The sequence below is a fragment of the Dipodomys merriami genome, unplaced genomic scaffold (assembly GCF_024711535.1).
Source record: "Dipodomys merriami isolate MVZ:Mamm:240054 unplaced genomic scaffold, mDipMer1.0.p SCAF_21, whole genome shotgun sequence".
In the NCBI taxonomy this organism is placed as follows: Eukaryota; Metazoa; Chordata; class Mammalia; order Rodentia; family Heteromyidae; genus Dipodomys; species Dipodomys merriami.
In genome coordinates, this window is record NW_027203493.1 from 15,006,711 (window position 1) to 15,028,429 (window position 21,719).

At 38.1% G+C, this 21,719-nt stretch overlaps 1 pseudogene; it reads left to right on the forward strand.

The window, feature by feature from the left end:
- The first annotated feature begins 1,353 nt into the window (after positions 1 to 1,353).
- On the forward strand, positions 1,354 to 1,454 carry LOC138834251 (U6 spliceosomal RNA; annotated as a pseudogene).
- The last annotated feature ends 20,265 nt before the right edge of the window (positions 1,455 to 21,719 follow it).

Sequence of the window (21,719 nt, forward strand, 5' to 3'; positions counted from 1 at the left end):
TGACCCAGCAATCCCACTTTTGGGCATTTACCCGAATGATCACAAACAAGACCATACTAAAGCTACCAGCATAACTATGTTTATTGCAGCTTTATTTACCATAGCTAAGATACGGAACCAACCCACATGCCTCTCAGTAGATGAATGGATCAAGAAAATGTGGTATATATACACAGTGGAATTCTATGCTTCCATCAGAAAGAATGACAATGACATCGCCCCATTTGTTAGGAAATGCCAAGACTTGGAAAAAAATTATATTAAGTGAAGTAAGCCAGGCCCAAAGAAACATAGGTCCCATGGTTTCTCTTATTTGCAGTAACTAGTATATGTCTGGGACAAGCAGAAAAGCTCAGATAAGATGATGTTAAGCGAAATGAACCCCAAGATAGGGACACAAGTGTTTTTTTTTTCTTCCTTGCTATTGTTTCTAACATATTTATAAGGTACCATGTGATTTTTTTGTTGCTTTGTATGTCCCTCCCCCATGGTATAACCCCTGTTTTCACTGTATTTGATGTTGGTATAATTTGGGGAGGGGAAGGGAAAAAAATGTTTAAATAGGGATACAGGTGGACTCATTGCAACAATGAGATGTACAAGACGCTATGTCAAAAAACGAACTTTACCATTTAGGTGGGTGTGGGGGAGGTGAGGGTGTATTTGAGAAGGTGGGAGGGAAGGGATAGGGGGAAAACAAAGGAGGCGGCAACAATGCTGGATAAGAAATGTACTCATTACCTTGCCCAGGTAACTGTAACCCCTCTGTACAATATTTTCACAATAAAAAAAAAACTTACTTAAAAAATGTAGCTTCTCTGATTTCTCTCCTTCCAACAGTAGTGTAGGACATTGCTAACTTAACTGTTTCCTCTACTTCCAAAAATAACCAATAGTGTGAAATTTGTTATACATCAGGTATTTCACTGTTAGAATGAGTCTGGATGGTGATTTGTAGGTCCATAGTTTAATGCTGTTCCTTGCTCAGTACAGCAGTGACAATTTCTGGCTATTCTACAACTTTTATTTTGAGGATAAATAGTAGGAAAAGTAACAAGAATGAAAGGCGTTTTTTGTTTTTTTTTTTTTTTAATCCTTAGTGATCAACTGAGATGCTGGATGATGTCTAGCAATTAAGTTTTGAGATCCATGTAAAATTATGTTCTCCATTACTGGTTTTATACCAGTAAGTCACAGACAGTCTAAGAATATGCTTGTGAATTATGTATATAATTAGAAGACATTCTTTTTACAGAGGAGCAATTTCTTTATCCAGTGATTCTGCAAATCTCTAGTGAACACAAAGCATTTTTAATTATTAGAGCAATTCAGCAATTTAAGACTTAGAAGGTGCTCACGTCAGCAGGAGATAGACTGAACTGGGAGCAATACAGAGATTAGTACAGCCAATGTACAAGGATGACATGCACATTCATAAAGTTTTCCATATGTTTTTTTAAAGACAAGTACTTTAGTTATTAGCACAGCTCTTCGCACACCTCATTGAAATTCTAATCATTGTCTTATATAAAATTCCACTAGGTAATTTTTCCTTTTCTTTTGGCTATCTAGTTCTTTGTCTTGAGGAAATGAAAAAGGATAATATTCTTTTTAAATTCTCAGATTAACGTGATAGGCTATAAATTGTTTCACAGGTGCTGTCATTATGTTCAGAGGATGGATTGACATTTCCAAATTCCCAGTATCCAGAAAGATAGATGATTGAATACATCTCAGAAGCTTATATGTCACAAATATAGCCCTCACTCTGAGTCAGAGACACTGGCAGGAAACACTTCTTTCACTGTCACTTATGTCTTTAATGTCTTAAGGCCCCCCCTACCCTCCTACCTACCAACAAGATTCTGGTTATTACATTGTACTGCAGAAAGATCATCCTAGAAGGGAAAGACATTTTGTGCAACAAGGAAATGATGCACTACTTTTTCTGTTAGAGTGCTTTCTCAGCAGGACATTAGCCCTGCTGTCCAGACAGGAGGGAAGGAAGGTGAGGCTTTTTTTGTTGTGGAAGTTTACAGGTCTGGCAAATCAATAGTGACCACAATTTCATTCTGTGCTGGCTCAGGTGGGAGCTCTTCCATCTAAAGGTTCTACTCCTTCCCAGTGGCACCATGGATTAAGGACTTGATCACATCATCTTGCTAAAATATTAACCATGTTCCAGGAGAAGATCAAGTGCATATGCAGCTCACTGCTGAGTCCCCTACTTCAACACAGTGCCTGGCACATAGAGCACACTCAACTATGTAGAGATACTTAATGGGAGCAAGGGTTGAGCATAATTGCTATATAAGTTTTAGTTGACAAGTTTTTTCCAACATACAGAAGTGTTGAAACATAGTGAGTAGACCACGTAATATCTATAATACCAATTGGCTACATTTGCTTTATCATTTATCACTTTGAAATTCTGTTCTAAAAGTTTGGGGAAAACATGATATTTATGCTGAAACTGACATTGTATCCCTTCCTGTAAGCTAATTTTAAACCTTTGTATAAGTTTTATGCTCAATTTTACTCATATTTATTTTTGCCCGAAGGGGTATTTTTTTCAGTAATGGATTTATTTGAAAGTCCTTGGTCAATTGTGCAGAATATTCTAATGTTGTTTTCACACTTGATAAATTATCCAATTAATTTCCTGAGTGAAATGTAATTTTGAGCCTCCTGTTTTGCTTATACAGGGTTCCAGGATCATATTCCCCAGGGGCTAAAGATGCCGTGCAATTTAACATAGACACCACTAAATTAGAAGCTAGGATATTTACTCCAAACTAGCCATAAGCCAATCAGGTTCTTTTAGTGTGTTCAATGCTCTATCTACCTGGGATGTGGGAAGTAGAACTTGAAATTGAGGCATTATGTAGTGGGTAACATTTATGAATGCCCAAATCTATTTCTAAAGATATCTTAAGAATCTAGGGAGGTTATTTAGAATTTTATAACAGTTTAACAAATTACGTAATGAAAGCTGACTTTTGACAAGCTGAAACATCTACTAGTCAAAGTGACAGAAATATACTGTTAACTAGAAACTACATTGCGGTGGAATATGCAAGTGATCTTTCTAGTCCTTTCAGAACTTTGTAAATACGTGCTTCTGAGAGGAAGAGGATATAGAGATGGAGTGTTAGTGATAATAGAAAGACTGATCAATACTCAGTTTAAGAGCAGGTCATATTGAAGAGGAAGATGAATTATCCGGATGAGTTATCCACTCTCCATTACTGTCCCCACATAAAACAAGCCCCATTGCTGCTAGCAGCTTTGTCTCAGATGGTCTCCATCAGGTCAATACAATTGAATTTCATGGCTGATGGAGGGGGAAGGATGGAGGGATAAGCAGGCTCCCTGAACTCCATTTAATAGATAAGTGTGACCTATTCTCTCTCAGCCCAGGTTATGAATGGATTCACATTTATCTCACAAAGGCACCTGGAGTTTTATATCCTTAGTTGTTGGGAGAATATGACCAAAATAATGCTCCTTGAGTGGCATTTTATTGAATGCAAATTTGGGAGAAAACAAATGCCAGACTGATATGCCTAACTCCCTCACCTCTATTCTTGCTCCCTTACCAGTCTGAATATTGCCCAATATTGATATGAACATTCTCTTAATTAAAATGAATTATATATTTAAATAATAGCAATATTCCAAGTGGGTTTTTTGTATTACTAAGTTTTATTGCATAGATTGCAAATTAGAATTAAAAACATTGCCCCAAAGTAAGATATTGGTAATGATGGTTGATAGGTACAGATGTCTTTGTAAAATGTAGAGAAATGTTATATAGGTATAAATATGTTTCTCTCTTCAAGTGTTTTTTTTTTAAAAATACAATAGACTACTTTGATTTTTTTACTTTAGCATTATTCTATTTTGGAAGCTAACTGATTATATTGGAAAGGAAGAACAATACCAAACACTAGTTTTCACTTTAAACAGAGGAATTTCTACAACCACTTTAGGCCCAATGAGAAAAACAAGTGGAGATATAAAGTGAATCCAGATGCCAGCATCATTTCATTCTTCCCCAACTCCAGGTCTGTGACTGTGTCCCTATCCTCTCCTTAGTAAATTCCTCAAATGGATTTTCTCTCTCTCTCTCTCTCTCTCTCTCTCTCTCTCTCTCTCTCTCTCTCTCTCTCTCTCTCTCTCTCTCTCTCTCTCTCTCTCTTTCTCTCTCTCTCTCTCTCTCTCTCTCTCTCTCTCTCTCTCTCTCTCTCTCTCTCTCTCTCTCTCTCCTCTCTCTCTCTCTCTCTCTCTCTCTCTTTTTGGTTGGTCATGGGGCTTGAATTCTGGGACTGGATGCTGTCCTTGAGCTCTTCAACTCAAGGCTAGTGCTCTGCAACTTGAGCCACAGCACCACTTAACAGTTTTCTGTTGGTTAATTGGAGATAAGAATCTCATGGACTTTCCTGCCCAAGCTGGCTTTGAAGGGTAATCCTCAGATCTCAGCCTTCTGTGTAGCTTTGATTACAGGCATGAGCCACCTGCACCCGTCATCAAATGGATTTTTAACAAAGCTTTCTCCATTTGGGGACTATTAAGAGCCTTTTTGGGGACTTTTTTGAGGTTTAACCTGTGTCTTTTTTTTTTTTTTGGTTGTGGGGCTTGAACTCTGGGCTTGGGTGCTCTTCCTCAGCTCTTCAGCTCAAGGCTAGCGCTCTATCACTTGAGCCACAGTACCACTTCCTAACCTATGTCTTTTCTAAAATGCACTCAACTTCCCTGAGTGGGGTGTGAAAGTTGGTAAGATGTTGGTGCTTTCTTTACAAATTGCCACCTTAATTTTAAATGTCCAAAAGTGAAATACTATTAGTAACCCCAGTATTAAGCAATAATGTTTTTTAGCACTCCATTTCTGTTTTGAGTAAGCTGAACACTTAATATCTTCTCAGTCTTTCTGTGAGAGGCAATTAAATTTGCGACCTTTTAAAGGTTAACTTTTGTGTGTGTGTGTGCTAGAGCCAGTGAGAGCAAGATTATTTCATAAGAAAATAGAATGATGCAAAATAAGGGGATTTTATTGCATTGGGGATGTTGTTGGCTCTTCATTGCTGTGACAAAATAACTGGGATAATCTAAAGGTTTTTCTGTGGCTTGTGGCTTCAGTGGTTTGAGTCCATGATTGGCCCTGTTGCTTTGGGCATGTTGCAGCACAGTGCATCATGGAAGGAACACAACACAATGGAACTTCACACATAATAGAAGCAAAGAAAAACAGAAAGTGACAGGGGCCTCAGTATCTCCCCTCATAGGCACACCCTCAGACCTCCTGCAGTTTGGCCTGGTCCAATTCCTACCATTCCCCCCCTCCTCTCATCTGGGGATACTCTCAGGGTTTGGTGGAAGAAAAGCATCTCTTTCTACTTCTCCAAGGTCCAGGTCCTCTCTCTACTACTTTACAATCTTCTGAGGACTTAAGATTTAGGAAAACAAAATCCCCAATCTCCTTGTCTTGTACATGTATCTCCCTTGAGGTGGGATTCTTACCTGTTTAAATGGAGGAGCAGGGAAAAGAGGAAAGTGGGGAATTTATTAAAATCTTTTAAAACTGGATCCTTGAACATTGCCTTAATTGGACAGATCTTTCAAAGAAAGAACAGGTCCTCTCCTAGATAGAAAAAAAAAAAGGGATATCTAATATGACCTTGGCCTTGTTAAAGGAAAATATTCAAATGAGAAATATCATTACTTTCATACAGATATATCAAATGATTATGTATTAGAGATTTTATTAATCTTAATGAGGAAACTAAGTTCAAAGGAGAAGTCAAAGAACATAGAACACAGAAATATTAAAATAATATGCAAATATAGCAAAATGAGCTTTGACAGGGTGGGAAGGAAGTCAAGGGAACTGGACTCCATTTGCATTCTAAAAACAAGAATTATTTATCATTACTATGAGTTATCTACAAGTTGTAAATAAAGTTTCCTTAGGTTCAGAACTAGATAAACCTAAAGAGTGTCTGCTAGACTAGTCAACACATAGTGTCCTACTAATGCACACAATTCACCCCGTACCCTGTACTAACAATAACCCAAATGCCATGTATAGATTATAAATAAATAAGTTTCAGTTACCCATTTCAGCTTAAAATTGGACTACTACATCATTTTGTGTAAGACAACAGCTTACAGCTCCTACAGAACTGTAGACTAGAACTGAATGACTGACAAGTCAACTGAGCAAACTCGGCTTAAAAACTGTGGCAGTAGATGGCAGCAAAACTCTTCATGAATGCAGTGTTCAAAAATAATTTTGTGAAATAGGCTTAACCACAAGTCCTTGGGCTGTAAGGAGTCCATAAATTCCCCCTGAGACTGTCTGCAAAAAGTTGTACTAGATGTATTTTTCCTAGAAAAAAATCTTTAATTTTTTTTCCTTTAAACTTAATGAAAGCCATGACACATGTTGCCCAAATGATAGGCATTCTTTATCCCAACTGTTGTTACTTACATGTTGGTTGCCAAATCAGCTTCAAGCTTGAAACACATGAGAGGTCATTAGGTCAAACCATATAAAGCTGCTATTTTTGTGAGACCAGTAGAGAGTTAAATATTGGCAATTTTACACAGCCCAAACTATATATTCAGTTTTTTGATGTTTCCCAAACCTACTCTATTTTACTACCTAATGGAAGGATGATCATTTGAGATCAACTGCCTTGTCCATTTCAAAGTTTAGGGAAATAGACCCCAATCCATCCTAAGACTTCAACATTTAACTATAGCCATTTCCATTGTCTGTGAACAGTGAGAACCAATATGGCATTAGGATTCTCAGAAGTACTGAGTTCACTGTGAGAATTTCACAGGATACTTGGCCTGAGCCCCAGGGCCTCAGAATCTCCTAAAACGTACTTAGTAAAATGCCTGCAAAAGACTAGACATATGTCAATGGTAAATTATTTGACTACTATGCATAAGACCTTGGATTTACTCCCAGAAGGGTGTATACTCTCTTCTTCCCCCCCCCCTTTCACACACACATACACACATACATATACAACCTATCACCATTACCCATACCAAACCCCTTGAATTAGACTGAGAGAGGTAGTATGGGGAATTTACCTTATAGGAGGCTCCTACTGAAGAGAAAGTCATCACAGTATATGAGAGGAGAAAAATGTAAGTCAAGATAAGTCAGCTATCAAAATATAATTGTTACCAGGGTACTAGTGGATCATCTCTGTAATTCTAAATATTCAGGAGGCTGAAATCTAGAGGATTATAGCTTGAAGCCAGCATGGACAGAAAAGTTCCTGAAACTTCATGTCTAAAAATAATCAGCAAAAAGCAGGATTAGAAGTGTAACTCAAGTCTTAGATTACCACCCAGGCAAGCAAGCAAGTCTGAGTGAAAATGAAGCCCTAAATTCAAACCTCAGTACCACCAAAAACAACATGCAACAACAAAACACCATAATGATTGAATTCTCTTCCTCCAGTGCAGAACTTTATGCTTTCCAATACATGCAAAACTTATGCTTGATTGCATGTTGCTTCTAGGAGCACAAATTGGGAAAGAGAAACCTGTAGTACAAATAGGAGCCTTCCCAGTCCATAGACTTCAAAGCTCCTGGTAGCCAGCAGCAATTCCCAGCATACAAATAAGGAAAGCTTTCCATGTGAAAGCAGCTCTAGAGAAGACAATTGACCTTTTACTGGTTACTCTCAGCCCACATACTACATCAGTCTGTACAGTAGGAACTAAGAGAAACTCCAACTTGTGTTCTTCTCTCTTGAGTGGTGATGGAGATTGAACCTTGTGCTATGAGTATGTCACTGAATGTTTGGCCACTGAGCTATACCCAGAGTTCAGTAGTAAGAAACTGCATATCAACTTCCACTATCCATTCCTGAGTGATCATTGAGAATACATCAACTGAAAGACTACAAATGATTGAAACCTCCAATTTGGCCTCAAGTATGCAAATCCTAATGGAAAAACATTACATATATACAAATATATGAAGAAAAAGTTCATAGTTTCAGAACAATGAACTCTAATGATGGAGAAGTGAATGAAAACTCAGACAAAAGAATGATTATAGGAATAATCAACAAAATTAAAACAAACAGGGATGAATATAAGTGGATTCCAGGAGAATACAAGTAATGCAAGTTGAATGAAATAAGGAAGACAATGCAGGATATGAAATTCTGAGAAAAGTCAAATTTCTGAAAATTAAAAGTACAATAAGTCAGATTTAAAAACTCAGTAGAAAACTTCAGCAATGGACCAGATCAAGTTGAAAACTATCAAGACTTGAAGACAAAGATGAATCCAAACACTGAGACAAGGATAAAGGGTGGGAATGTAAACTTGTTCAACCACTTTGGAAAGCAGTATGGAGGTTCCTCAAAAGACTTCACATAGAACTCCCCTATGACCCAGCAATCCCACTTTTGGGCATTTACCCAAATGTTTACAAACAAGACCACACTAAAGCTACCAGCACAACTATGTTTATTGCAGCATTATTTACCATAGCTAAGATATGGAACCAACCCAGATGCCCCTCAGTAGATGAATGGATCAAGAAAATGTGGTATATATACACAATGGAATTCTATGCCTCCATCAGAAAGAATGACATTGCCCCATTTGTTAGGAAATGGAAAAATTTGGAAAAAATTATATTAAGTGAAGTAAGCCAGGCCCAAAGAAACATAGGTCCCATGGTTTCCCTTATTTGCAATATCTAGTATATGTATGAGTCAAGCGGAAAAGGTCAGATAATGTGATGTCAGGAAAATGAACCCTTAGATGTGTATTTTAATGTTTTTTTCTTTCATGCATGTGTTTCTAACGCATTTATAAGATTATCTCTTTGTTGCTTTGTATATCCCTCCCCCACAGTATAACCCCTGCTTTCACTATATTTGATGTCAGTATAACTTGTGGAGGAGATGAGGAAAAACCAGTTGTTTAAGGATACAGGTGGACCTGTTGCAACAATGAGAAGTACAAGTTGTCATGTCCAAAACTAGCTTTACAATGTCGGTGCGGGGGGGGGGGGGGGGAGGGGGGGAAGGAGAAGGATTGGGATTGGGGGGAGGGGGGAGGCTGGGAAGGGATGTGAAGGGTAAACAAAGGAGGAGGCTACAATGATTGGTAAGAAATGTATGCATTATCCTGCCCACGTAATTGTAACTCCTCTGTACAGTATGTTCACAAATAAAATAAAATTAAATTAAAAAAAAAAAAAAGAAAGTTTGCCCAGAACACACAAAAATCTCTGGGCCATAGTTAAAAGACAAAACGTATAAATCAGAGGAATACTTGAAGGAGAAGAGGTACAATCTAAAAGAATAGGAACTCAATTGTGTAAACAGCTAAACATTGGGAAAGAAATGGCCATCCTGGTTCAGGAGGCTTTTAGAGAACCAAACAGATAAGAAAAGCTCTCTGCATATTATTACAGTTAAAACATTAGCTATTCAGAACAAAGGAGAAAAATCTTGAAAGCTGAAAGAGCAACACCAAGTCACATACAGAGGCAAAGCCAACAGAATAAGAGCAGATATTTTATTTTATTTTTTTTCCAAATTTTTAATTGTGATTAAGTGGTGATATAATTTCCCAAATTTCACAGTATGTGGGATAGTGATGCTTAGTTAAAGTCACAAACACATTCTAATTTCCATGGAGCAAATTGTCTATCATGGTCTATAACAGTTATGAGTTCTATGAGCTTTGCAATACAGTTATTGCTTCCACATTGGGTGATATGTACATTTCTTTTGTTTTGCATAGCATCAGCTGTTCCCTCTTTCCCTCTTGTTTCCTCCCTCCCATCACTGCCATTGTGTTGCTTAGTTGATTTTGGTCAATATCCAGTGCAGCTGATGGGTCCCGCTGGTGTATGTTTTTCCCTGATTCCCTCTAGTTCTGTGTCATCCTCCTGGTTTCCCTCTGGTGTGCACATATATACCATACATGTGATTAGCAGCATGGGATTATTTAGTAGTGATTTGACTAGATGAGTGGAAGTCCTTTGTTTCTTAAGTCCTGTTAATTATATCTTCTAGCTCCATCCATTTCCCTGCAAATGCCATTATTTTATCCTTTCTAATGGCTGCATAATATTCCATTGTATATAGATACCACAATTTTTGGATCCATTCATCTGTGGTGGGACATCTCTATTGTTTCCATATCCTGGCTATTGTGAACAGTGCTGCAATAAACATGGAGGTGCATGTATCCTTGTATACTGGTTCCTGTTGTTCAGGATAGATGCCTAGAAGTGGTATGAGTGGGTCATAAGGGAGGTCAATATTTAGCTTTCTAAGGACCCTCCAGACTGCTTTCCAAAATGGTTGTATAAGTGTATATCCCCACCAGCAGTGTAATAGGGTTCCTCTTTCTCCGCATCTCCTCCAGCATTTGTTGTTGACTGACTTGAGGATGTGGGCCATTCTGACTGGGGTAAGGTGGTATCTCAGTGTTGTCTTTATTTACATTTCCTTCACAACTAAGGATGGTGAACATTTCCTTATGTGTTTCTTTGCCATTTTTATCTCTTCTTCTGAGAAGTCTCTCTTTAGTTCCCTTGCTCATTTAGTAATTGGTTTGTTAGGTTTGGGAGGGATTAGTTTCTTGAGTTCCCTGTATATACTGGATATTAACCCTTTGTCTGATATACTGCTGGTAAATATTTTTCCCAATTAGTTGTTTGTCTTTCTAGCTTGGTTGCTATAGCTTTAGCTGTGTAGAAACTTTTTGTTTTAAGGTAGTTCCATTTGTCGAGTCTCTCTCCAATTTGTTGTGCCCCTGGGACTCTGTTCAGGAAGCTCCTGCCTGTGCCTATAAGTTCAAGTGTCTCTCCTACTCTGTCCCAGAGCAGATATTTTAAAAGAAATTCTAAAGCCAAGGAAGTCAAAGGATGATGCTATTTGATGTACTGAAAAGAAAATAACTGTCAACCTAGATTACTATAGCCAGAGAAGCTATCCTTCCAATTGGAGAAATAAAAATCTCCCATGATAAACAAAAAACAAAGCAATTCATGATCATTAAGCCACCACTGCTGAAGACACTTCAAGAAATTCTACACAGAGAAGAGAAACCACAAACATTAAAACATGGGGGGGGGACTCTTTCATTGGACAAGTAGATAAGAAAATTGAGTTTAGGAAAGAAAACATTATAAGAACAATAAAAATGATACCGTTTTCAATAATACATTCTTTTTAATAGTAACTTTGAACATCAGTAATCTTAATTCTTCAATCAAAAACATAAACTGGTGGGTTGGATTTAAAAAAGATGCAATCATTTTTTGCTACAAGAAATGCACAAGAGAAAAAGAAAAACACAATACTAAAGTAAAAAAGGTACAAAAAGATATTCAAACAAATGGATTGAAAGCAAACAAAAGTAATTAGAATTTCGTTGGGAATCTGTTTTAGTAGGCATTCTTGTTCTTTTGATTAGCTTGAGTAAGTTTGTCACTCTCCTTTATCTTTTCAGTGAACCAATTCTTTGATTCTTTATGTCAGTCTCCATTTCATTACTTTTTGCCTCTATATTATTGTTTCTTTCTACCTCCTAATTTGGAGTCTGACTTCTTGTTCCTTAAAGGTATGAGGTGCATTTTTAGTTTTTTTTTTTAGATCTGCCTATATTTCTAATGTCAACACTCAGAGCTATAAGATTTCCTCTAAGCACTGCTTTTGCCACACCTCCAAAGTTCTGATAAGCTGTGTACCCATTTTAATTTGATTACAAGAACTTTTTATTTTCTCCTTTATTTCTGTGGTGATTACCTGATCATTCTGAACTATATTCAGGCTCTGTGTGTCTGCATATTTTTCTAGTTTACTTTGTTTTTTACTTCAAGATCTATTCCATTGTGGTCTGACAAAATATAAGTTACTCCGTTTTTCTTCTATTTACTAAAGCATGTTTTATGTCCTAAAATATGATCTATTTTGACAAAGTTCTGTGGGCTTCTGGGAAAAATGTTTAGTTATGCCTTTGAGTGGAATATCCTGTAGATGTTGTAAGTCCATTTGATGTATAGTATCATTCATTTCTAAGATTTTTTTTATGTATTTGGGGGATCTGAATGACATATTGGTGAGAACAGGGTATTTTAAAGCACCACTATTATTGTGTTAGGATTTTTATTTTAATGTTCAACCTTTGGTGCAGATATGTTTACAATTGTTATTTCTTTTTAGTAGGTTGTTCTACTCAATAGAAAATGGCTATCTATTCTAATTCTGGCTTTGTTAGTTGGATATAGCATCTCTCAAACTTTTCTGCCTGGGTTCAAACCTCAGTCTTGCAGGCCTTAGTTTACTAACTACAGTAGTTAGGATTATAGGCATAAGCCACTATTGTCCAGGTTTCTACCACATCTATAAAGAACAAACAATCATTCTTCTCAAATTTTCCATGAAATAGAAAATGAAGAAACCAGGAACTGGTCTCCTGTAATTCTAAGCTGATATCTGAGGATTGTATTTGAAGTCAAACTAGGCAAAGAGGAAAGCTAGGAGGGAAGAAAAGGTGGAGGAAGGAAGAAAAGAAAGAAAAGAAGAGGAATATAAAATATACAACAAACTTAAAGCCAATATTGTACTAAACAGGGAAAAACTAAAAAGCATGTTCTTTAAATTCAGTAATAAAACAAGAATATCTACTGTTATTTAGTATAGTGTTTGGATTATTCGGGACAAGTCAAAATACCCCTATTTGCAGATGATATGACCCTATATTTAAAAGATCCTACTTACTCCACCAAAAAAACCCCTTAGACCTCATAAATATTTTCAGCTAAGTAGCAGATGAATGATGGAACCTGAGATTATCACATGAAATAACCGAGACTTTGAAAGGCAGGTATCACATATTTTCTCTTATATGTAGAATCTAGACCTAAAGGCAAAATGATATAAATGTTAAAGGGGACTGCCAGGAGGGTCTACTGGCAGGGGGTAGATGAAAGAAGAGGGTGATTATGGGAGTGAGTATTATGGGAAAAAACTATATGCATGTATAAACGTGGAATAATGAAACACATTAAAATTATAAAAGGGGATACAAAAATGTAATTATTAAACTGATCATTATAGTTCAAATATAGAATGGACACATACAAAATATTTTTTTCAATTCATTAATTTAAGATTGAACCCTTTGATGGTAAATCTGATTCAAAGACATTTGAGGAAAAGAATTTATATAATCCACCTGGAAAACTTTTTTTTTTCTTTCTTTCTTTCTTTTTTTTTCTTTTTCTTTTTTTTTTTTTTGTCAGTCATGGGGCTTGAACTCTGGGCCTGAGCACTGTCCCTGAGTTCTTCAGCTCATGACAAGCACTCTACCACTTGAGCCACAGCACCACTTCTAGTTTTCTGGTGGTTAATTGGAGATAAGAGTCTCACAGACTTTACTGCCTGGCCTGGCTTTGAACCGAGATCCTCAGATCTCAGTCTCCTGAGTAGCTATGATTATAGGTGTGAGCCACGGGCACCTGGCAGGAAAACCATTTTCAAAACAAAGAAAATCAGAGTAAGATTACTAGGTGATAGCCAAAATTAGTAATGACCTTTCATCTAATAAAACTAGCTTTTGAGATATAAATTAACATGTAACTCACAGTATGTGAGCTCTAAAGTTAAAAAAAAATTGCAAAGTCAGTATTTCAGATAATTGAATCATCTTTGGGTAGGCTTGTTAACTAATACTCCAGTTTGACATTGAAAGGACAAGCTGCTCAATTTTTAATCTAATTTCCAAGTTGCAAATGATTGTTTTTCACAGTACGTGGCAGCAGCAGAACACGAACTTAATAGACTCCACACCTCTGAGGGAGAAAATTCAGACTGGAGCAGATAATGTTCTAAAACAAAGACCAATTAATTCAGGAGGAGGAGTAACTGACTGAGATTCAGAATTCATGGGTAATCGCCTTGCATTCTAGACATGAGCTACAGTCACTTCTTCCTGCTTTAAGTGATTTGTCTATCTTTAGTTATTTTGTTTAAAAACTAGTCATTTTGTAAGAAGATCCATTAGAAATTTACTATAAAAGTTTGCTAAGGTTTTTAACTTGATGCTTTTTGTTTTTAATATAAAAATCCAGGTGCTCAAAGCTAGCTCTCTACCACTTGAGCCACAGTGCCACTTCTGATTTTCTGGTAGTTTATTGGAGATAAGAGTTTCACAGACTTTCCTGCCCAGGCTGGCTTTGAAACGGGATCCTCAGATCTCAGCCTCCTGAGTAGCTAGGATTACAGGCGTGAGCCACCAGTGCCTGGCTCCAGGTGCTTTTTTGAAAGTAAAAACATCCTCTGATGTCTGCAGTTGTCCACTGGAGACAATCAAGAAACCTTATTTTAAGTAGAAAAACTGTGTGTCTCAACTAAACTTGAGTGTTTTTTTCATAACTTCATTTAACCTTTGAGGGTTGTTTAGAAATGAATAACTCTGTTGTGAATGAATACTTGAAATTTAACCACTTCTTCATTCCAGTTCCTTCTACTAATTCCAAGTAAAATTAAAACTTAGTAATGTTTTGAACACACTTCTTTCAAGTGTTTCAATTCACTAACGAGATTACCTATGTTCTATTTCTTCTTTGGGCTTTATTTATTTATTTTTGCGTTTTCCTCTTTTAAACCAAGAGTATATCTTGTTTTTTAAATTAATTTAATTTGTATTTTGGGGAGTTAGAGGTTGAAACTGAAGTCCACTCAATTGTTTTACACATTTGTGAAAACACAATTAACTGTAAATATAAGATTTGTTTCTAATCTCTGTTCTATTAATCGCCATGCTAGGCTTTATAGTAGGAACTTTTTGTCTTCATTATTGGAGCTATAATAAAATTTTGAAATAGAGAAGTGAAAGTTCACCAACTTTGTTCTTCTTTCTCAAAAGTTATCTGAGTTATTAGAGCTGTTTTGAATGTCCATATACATATTAGAGTGTGTTTGTACATTTCTGCCAAAAGTCCCCTGGAATTCTGCTCAGAATTGCATTGCAGCTGACCAGAATTCCAGGTTAAGGTTAACTGTGATACAATACTGAGACTTCCAATTCAGGAACAAAAACATGTTTCTACACTTATATGAATGATCCTTTGCTTTCCTCAGAACAATTTGTAGTTTTCACTGCATGAGGCTTAGACTTCTGCTAACTATATTCCATTTTATGCTATCATAAGTAAATATGTTCCTAATTTTACATTCAGAATTTTTTTGTTTTTAAACTTCAGTTTTATATCCTATGGTTTTGTTGTTGTACTTAACCATTAGTTTTAAATGGAATTTCTGGTGGATTTCTTAAGGTTTTTATTTTAAGATCATGTCACCTGCAAATGAAGAAATGTGTGTGTGTGAGTGTGTGTGTGTGTGTGTGTGTGTGCATGTGCATGTGCATGTGCACGTGTGCCTGTAGTAGTGCAGGTGGGCATAATTAGCTGTGTTTTGCAGAAAAGGAAACGGCAAGTTAATTTGCTGAAGACTACCCTGCTAGTTTAGCTGGGCATAGCAAAGTGTCTGATCACTTTGTGGTACCATTTGCTCACAGAGTGATAGAGAAGACAGGGTAAGGTTTAAATCCAATGTGGTGGCCTTTGGTTTCTCCATGGATCTGGCTCCCTATCTCATGCTCACTGGGTCCCTGGTGGCAGGTTTGGAGGATGGTATCTCTTGGCATTCACACTGATTTCCCTCAAATGCAACATCTCCCATGTAGGAAAACAGGGGCTGTGAAGGGTTACCTGGCCAGCTCCTATCTTTCTTAGTGAACATAATTCTGCTTGGTGATTTACATTTTCCAGAGTATAGGATGAATTTTCAACAGTGGTTAAAATCTCTCTGAAGCTAGACTATCTTGGTGCACATTCTGATGCTACCATTTATTTATTATTACCTGAGCCTTGGATAAGTTATCTTGCCTATGTCTCTGTTTCTCCATGTGTAAAATATGAGTAGTAGTATTGATCTTGCTACATTATGAGATTTAAATGAGATAGGAGAGATAGCACAAGACTTATACCAGCCCCTGGCCAAAGTAAAGCCTGAATAAGTTATTATAATTACTTGCTACCGAATTAATTCCTTTGGGGATCTTGGAAGCTTGGGTAACTAGACAACATCTTGGCTGTCCATCACTCCAGCACACTATGCCCACAACTTTAACCTGCTTTCCCAGTAGGCATTTGCAGTTGTCTTGGTAGGTAGTGAGGGAAAGGCAACACAGGGCAATAATCCTGGGTAAAAGGACTTCTTTTAGCTTCAGGGCACAGAGAGACCTCCAACTCCAGGGTATTACTTTAAGAAGTGCTTCTGTTTGGTGGTTTCTTCCATGTTTTACCTACCTACCCTGATGACAGGTGCATTTGATGCTCTTCCCACATACCCCCCCCCCCGATTCCAGAGTTCCATGTACATGAGCTTATTATCTGTCCCCCATTCTGTACAGATTTATGTTTTAAGGAAAGATCAGAAAGGACGAACCAGATTTTTTCTGCTATAGATCCCACTCATTCATATATGCAGCATTGTAGACCAAAATTATCTCTCCTATTTCCAGAGAACTGCTGACCTACCCCCCCTTCACTTAGAAGGGGCTATAATCTGAAATGATAGGGGAGGTCACCCTCAAATAAAGTGGACCAAGGTGGACACTTGACTTTTGAACCAGATGAGTCTGGTTCTCAAAATTTGAGTTAGGCAATTTAAAGAAATTGGAGCTGTACTCTGAGAATTTAGACTCAGGTTGGGATACATTTTTGAAATCATGTATATAGAAGAACAGAGCATTTGCGTAGACATACATACATGTGTGTGTGTGTGTGAGAGAGAGAGAGAGAGAGAGAGAGAGAGAGAGAGAGGGAGAGAGAGAGAGAGGGAGAGAGGGGGAGAGACAAAGAGAGAGAGAGAGGGAGAGAGGGGGGGAGAGACAGACAGAGAAGAGAGAGAGAGAGAGAGAGAGAGAGAGAGAGAGAGAGAGAGAGAGAGAGAGAGAGAGAGAGAGAGAGAGAGAGAGAGAGTCATAGACAGACTCCTATAGTGTTTAATGGTTTCCAGGCCAGAGTTCCTGAACTTCCTTCAGAATGTCTGCCCTTGGGTTAAATAATGGTCCTGAGCCCTCAAGCCCTCGCTGACTAGTTTAAACAAGCAATGTGCATTATGATACTTACAAATAGAGAACAGTGATTAAAAGCTCTTTGGCAAGAGATCAGACAGAACTAGGTTTGAATCCTGTCTCTGCCATTTTCTAGTTGTGTGACCTTCAACAAACCTCTCCTCAATTTAATTTCCTATCTACTAAAATTGGGGCAATCAGATTTACTTTATAAAACTGCTCAGAGGACTTATACAGAACAACTAATGTGAAATGCTGAATGAAGGTATTGCTTGGCTTGCAGTTGATGAATAATAAATGATAATTCATGTATTCTAACACTTCATGTATTATAACTCATATCTCTCCTTTGAATTGACCTTTTACCATTATGAAGTATGAATGCTTTAGCAACTCCGAATTTCTGTTGTTAATGCTTATTTTATATGGCGTATCTTTTCCCATCCTTTTATTATGAATCTTTGTGTTTCCTGATATTTAAATGGTATCTCTGATGAGCTGATGAGCGCTTTACCACTTGAGCCACAGTTCCAGCTTTTTTCTTTTTGCTTATGTGGTGCTGAGGAATTGAGGGCAGGGCCTCATGCATGCAAGGCAAGCGCTCTACCACTGAGCCACCTTCCCAGCCCCCATCTTGGTTTTTTTATTGGCTTGTTTAGTCCATTTACATCTAATATAATTACTGATGCAGTTGCAATTTAAGTTCAACATCTTGCTTTGGTCATGACTCTTGTCTTGGGGTGAGGCCCTACTAGGATCTCAAACAAAAGTTGAAGATGTTTGCCAATGCCTCCCACCTTGGCATGGCCTGAACCAACATCTCGGCGTTATTTTGGAGCTGCAATTGGCTCAAGTGGCCATCCCATCTTTTCCTTTCTGCCAATTTCTTTTATTTCTCACCTTTTATGCTACGTCAGCATAATCATCTCAATAAGATGAAAAGCTTGTCATAGCTCCCAGTTTTACATGTTTCAGATCCACAGTTTCTTGGCTCTGTTGTCAATCCTGTGGTTAGGAAAGAGCATATAGGAAAGTAATGCTTCTTTTTGTTGTTGTTGGTGGTGGTTGTGGTGGTGGTGGTCATGGGGCCTGAACTCTGGGCCTGGGCACTGTCCCTCAGCTCTTCAGCACAAGGCTAGTGCTCTACCACTTGAGCCACAGCTCCACCTTTTTCTGCTTATGTGGTGCTAAGGAATCGAACCCAGGGCCTCATGCATGCAAGGCAAGCACTCTACCACTGAGCCACCTCCCCAGCCCAGGAAAGCAAAGCTTCTTGCCTTATAGGATCATTATCCTTTCTTTCTTACTCCTTCCTTTTTTCCTCCTCTTCTTTCTCTCCTTCCTCTTCACATACATCATGAAGCAAAGCTCTTCTTACCTCATGATGGCTTCCTTCTTTTCTTCCTCCATTCCATCCTTTCTTCCTTCCTTCCTCCCTTCTTCCTTTCCTTCCTTTTTCCCCCTTTTCTCTTCCTTTTTCCATTTCTCTCTCCTCTTCCACCTCCTCTTCCTCGTCTTCCTCCTTCTTTTTACTGGGATTCAAGCTCAGGATCTTGCAGGTGCCACACAAGAGTGCTACCACTTGAACTTTACCTCTGGCTCTTGAATATCTGCTTCAAGGGCATGCCTCTGGTGACCTAACTTCCTTACACCAGACCTCACCTGCCAATAGCACCACAGGCTGGCAACCAAGCTTTCCACTTATAGCTTTTGGAGGATGTTTAAAAATCCAAACCCTAGCATATATTCAGCATAAGAATCATTCAACAACTTAAGGGGAACGTGTATGCAAAATTTTCACTCACTCATATCTATTATTTGTCCTCAAGTTCAGCTACTCTGACAACTTTAAATTTTCTTCTAGTCCAGAAAGACTGCTGTTTTCCACTAATACCACTCCCTCCAATCCTCAACCCCCAAGTTACTGGAGAAAATACCCTCAGGGGAAGAGCCAGGGTGTTTTTAAAGTTTGTCCCAGGGGTTTGCTTTGTATCAGTGACCAGAGCTTCTGAAGTCCAGCCTGCCTTGTGAACTCTCCACTTCTTCAAACAGTTGCTTTTTCTATTTTGATTAGCTTTTATCATTATTTTGGCAGAAAAATTAATCAGATGCAAGCCAATTTCCTGTAGCCATCACCAGAAGCCTTATGCCATTTCCATTTAGTAAGCCTTTCTCAAAACTGCTCAAGTGGGTGGCAGAAGTTTCTCAGGGCAGTCAGCTGACTTGATTCACCTACAGTCTACAGCGAATGGAATGACCTCCTAAGTGGGACCACAAAGAAAGCTAGTTGAGACATTTGACTGACATCAGGTTAAAATTTAGGCGTTTGTGAAAGAGTTCTATGGAACTGGGAATATGAAAGAATTGAAGACTTTATTACACTAAAGATATTTACAGTTGTTTAGGATTCCTCTCGATGTTCATTATACCCAGCCCCAGAGGAGCCAAAGGAAGTAAAAGCGAATCTAATGAGTGATTCAGTGAGAAAGGCATTCTTTTGAAGAGGTAGACAATTTCACAGTACAGACACAAGGGCTCTACTGTACTTCTGAATGCTGAAGCCATTGACTATGAAACCATAATTGGGCATTACTGTTTGTGGGTGCTCTGGTGTAGCCTATGTCCTGTAAAAGCAAGAGGGCTGAGGAGAAATCACCAACATTTCTTCTTAGGAGGAGATGAGAAGACTTGCTCTGAGTGCCTCCAGCTCTGTTTACTCACCTAAGTGGATAACCTTGGCTACCTAGATTATTATCTCCCCTGGTGAGTGTGTAGTTTTTCAACTCTGGCTCCATCAAGGTGTAATAAGAGGGCAAAATCCACATCAATTCTTCCAACAGAGAGTTTAATATACACATTATTAATCATGTATTGGGAAAATAATATAGCAAAGAGGGAGTGCAGAGGAATCACAAAGGTGATCACTACAGAAAGTATCCACTATCCTTAGAACTCGGGAAACAGAAAGAACTGTTTCTATTGAAAGGTTAGAATGAACCCAAGGGCTGGGCTTCAGACTTCAGAAGACAGGCTAGGGCCTCTGGGGCTGGTATGTTTTATGGAAGATATTAAGGCTGGTTCTGAGAATGTGGAAAAACTACAAATAGGAACTCACTGCTGTTCCTGGAGCCAATCCCTGCCAGGTGATGGTGACAAAGACAGGATGCACCCATCTCTTCTAACTCTCCCAGCATCCCCACACACACCTCCCACCAGCTTATGGGGGAGACACCACTGGCAGAGCCTATTAGGCACCCAACTGACATGCATAATGTGATTTTACACAATCTCAGTCACACCATCCCAACTCTAGAAAGGGGATGCATTGGAGAGACAACAGCATAACCAGCCAACTCTCCAGGAAGATGAATCTTTAAGTGCAGAAAGACTGAAAAACAAAGCTAAAGCACTAATGAATATTTTTATGTTAGGAAGGAATTTGTGAATAGTCAGTGCTATAGAAATGTGTGATATTTTAGAGAATGAAGCTTCCTGGAGTGGTGGTTTTATAACTCTACTTAAAATGTGTAATTGAGAATTAATTTAGACTTGTGGTTTTTTATGGTGACATCTGAGTTTACAGCGAGTAGCATAAAATCATTTAATGGGACTTTAGGTTTCCTTTATTTATGAGCTTATTTTATTGGCTTCTGTAATTTCTTAGGTTCTGGGGTGGTTTTGCTTGCTGTCAGAAAAAAATTGGAGTATTTAAAAAAAGAAATAAGCATATTAAATTTATAAATTCACTCATAAGGGTTTGAAGTGCTGAGCTAAGCTTGTGCATAGGACCAAGCATTATTCAAAGGCTCCTCTGAAGTTATTGTTAAAACACACTAGATTTATAAATAGAATAAAATTTGTAAGTTGAACTTAAAAGCCTGAAAAAGGTGGTTGAATTTGCTGGTTGAGTCTAAAGACAACATTGTTTTCTTATTTATTACATTATTAAAATTATTAAACTATATAAATATGAAATTTTAAAGCCAATTTAAAACTGATTTATCATTTGGCTTAAAGGGGGCAAACCTACTGAAACATCTTTTCTACATAAGAAACTCACTAGCTAGTCACCAGAGGCTCATACCTGTAATCTAGCTACTCAGGAGGCTGAAATAGGGAGGATGGTGGTTTGAGGTGACTCTGGGCTGGAAAACCCAAGAAATTCTATCTCAACTTAACCAGTAAAAAGTAAGACTGGAGAGAGAGTTCTGAAAGGTTAGAGTATTTGAGGCATTGACCATTTGTTGCTTGTTTCAGAGCAGAGCAACACGTGATGCTAAACCACCTGGTTGTGTGCCTTTATAAGACCTGCAAATCCTTAGCTCGGGGCTCTCCTCCTGGGCTCTGCTGTGTCTGAGTGTAGGACGAGGCCCAAGCTGCAGCCCGTTTAAATAAAACAGCTGTAGAGTCTGACTCTCGGTGGTCTTCTTGGTGGGGGTCCTGCGACCTTGGCCTAACAGTCCAAGCCTAGTACTGGCAAAAAAAAGAAAGGAAGGAAGGAAGGAAAAAAGGAAGAAAGAAAGAAGGAAGGAAGGAAGAAAAGAAAGAAAGAAAGAAAGAAAGAAAGAAAG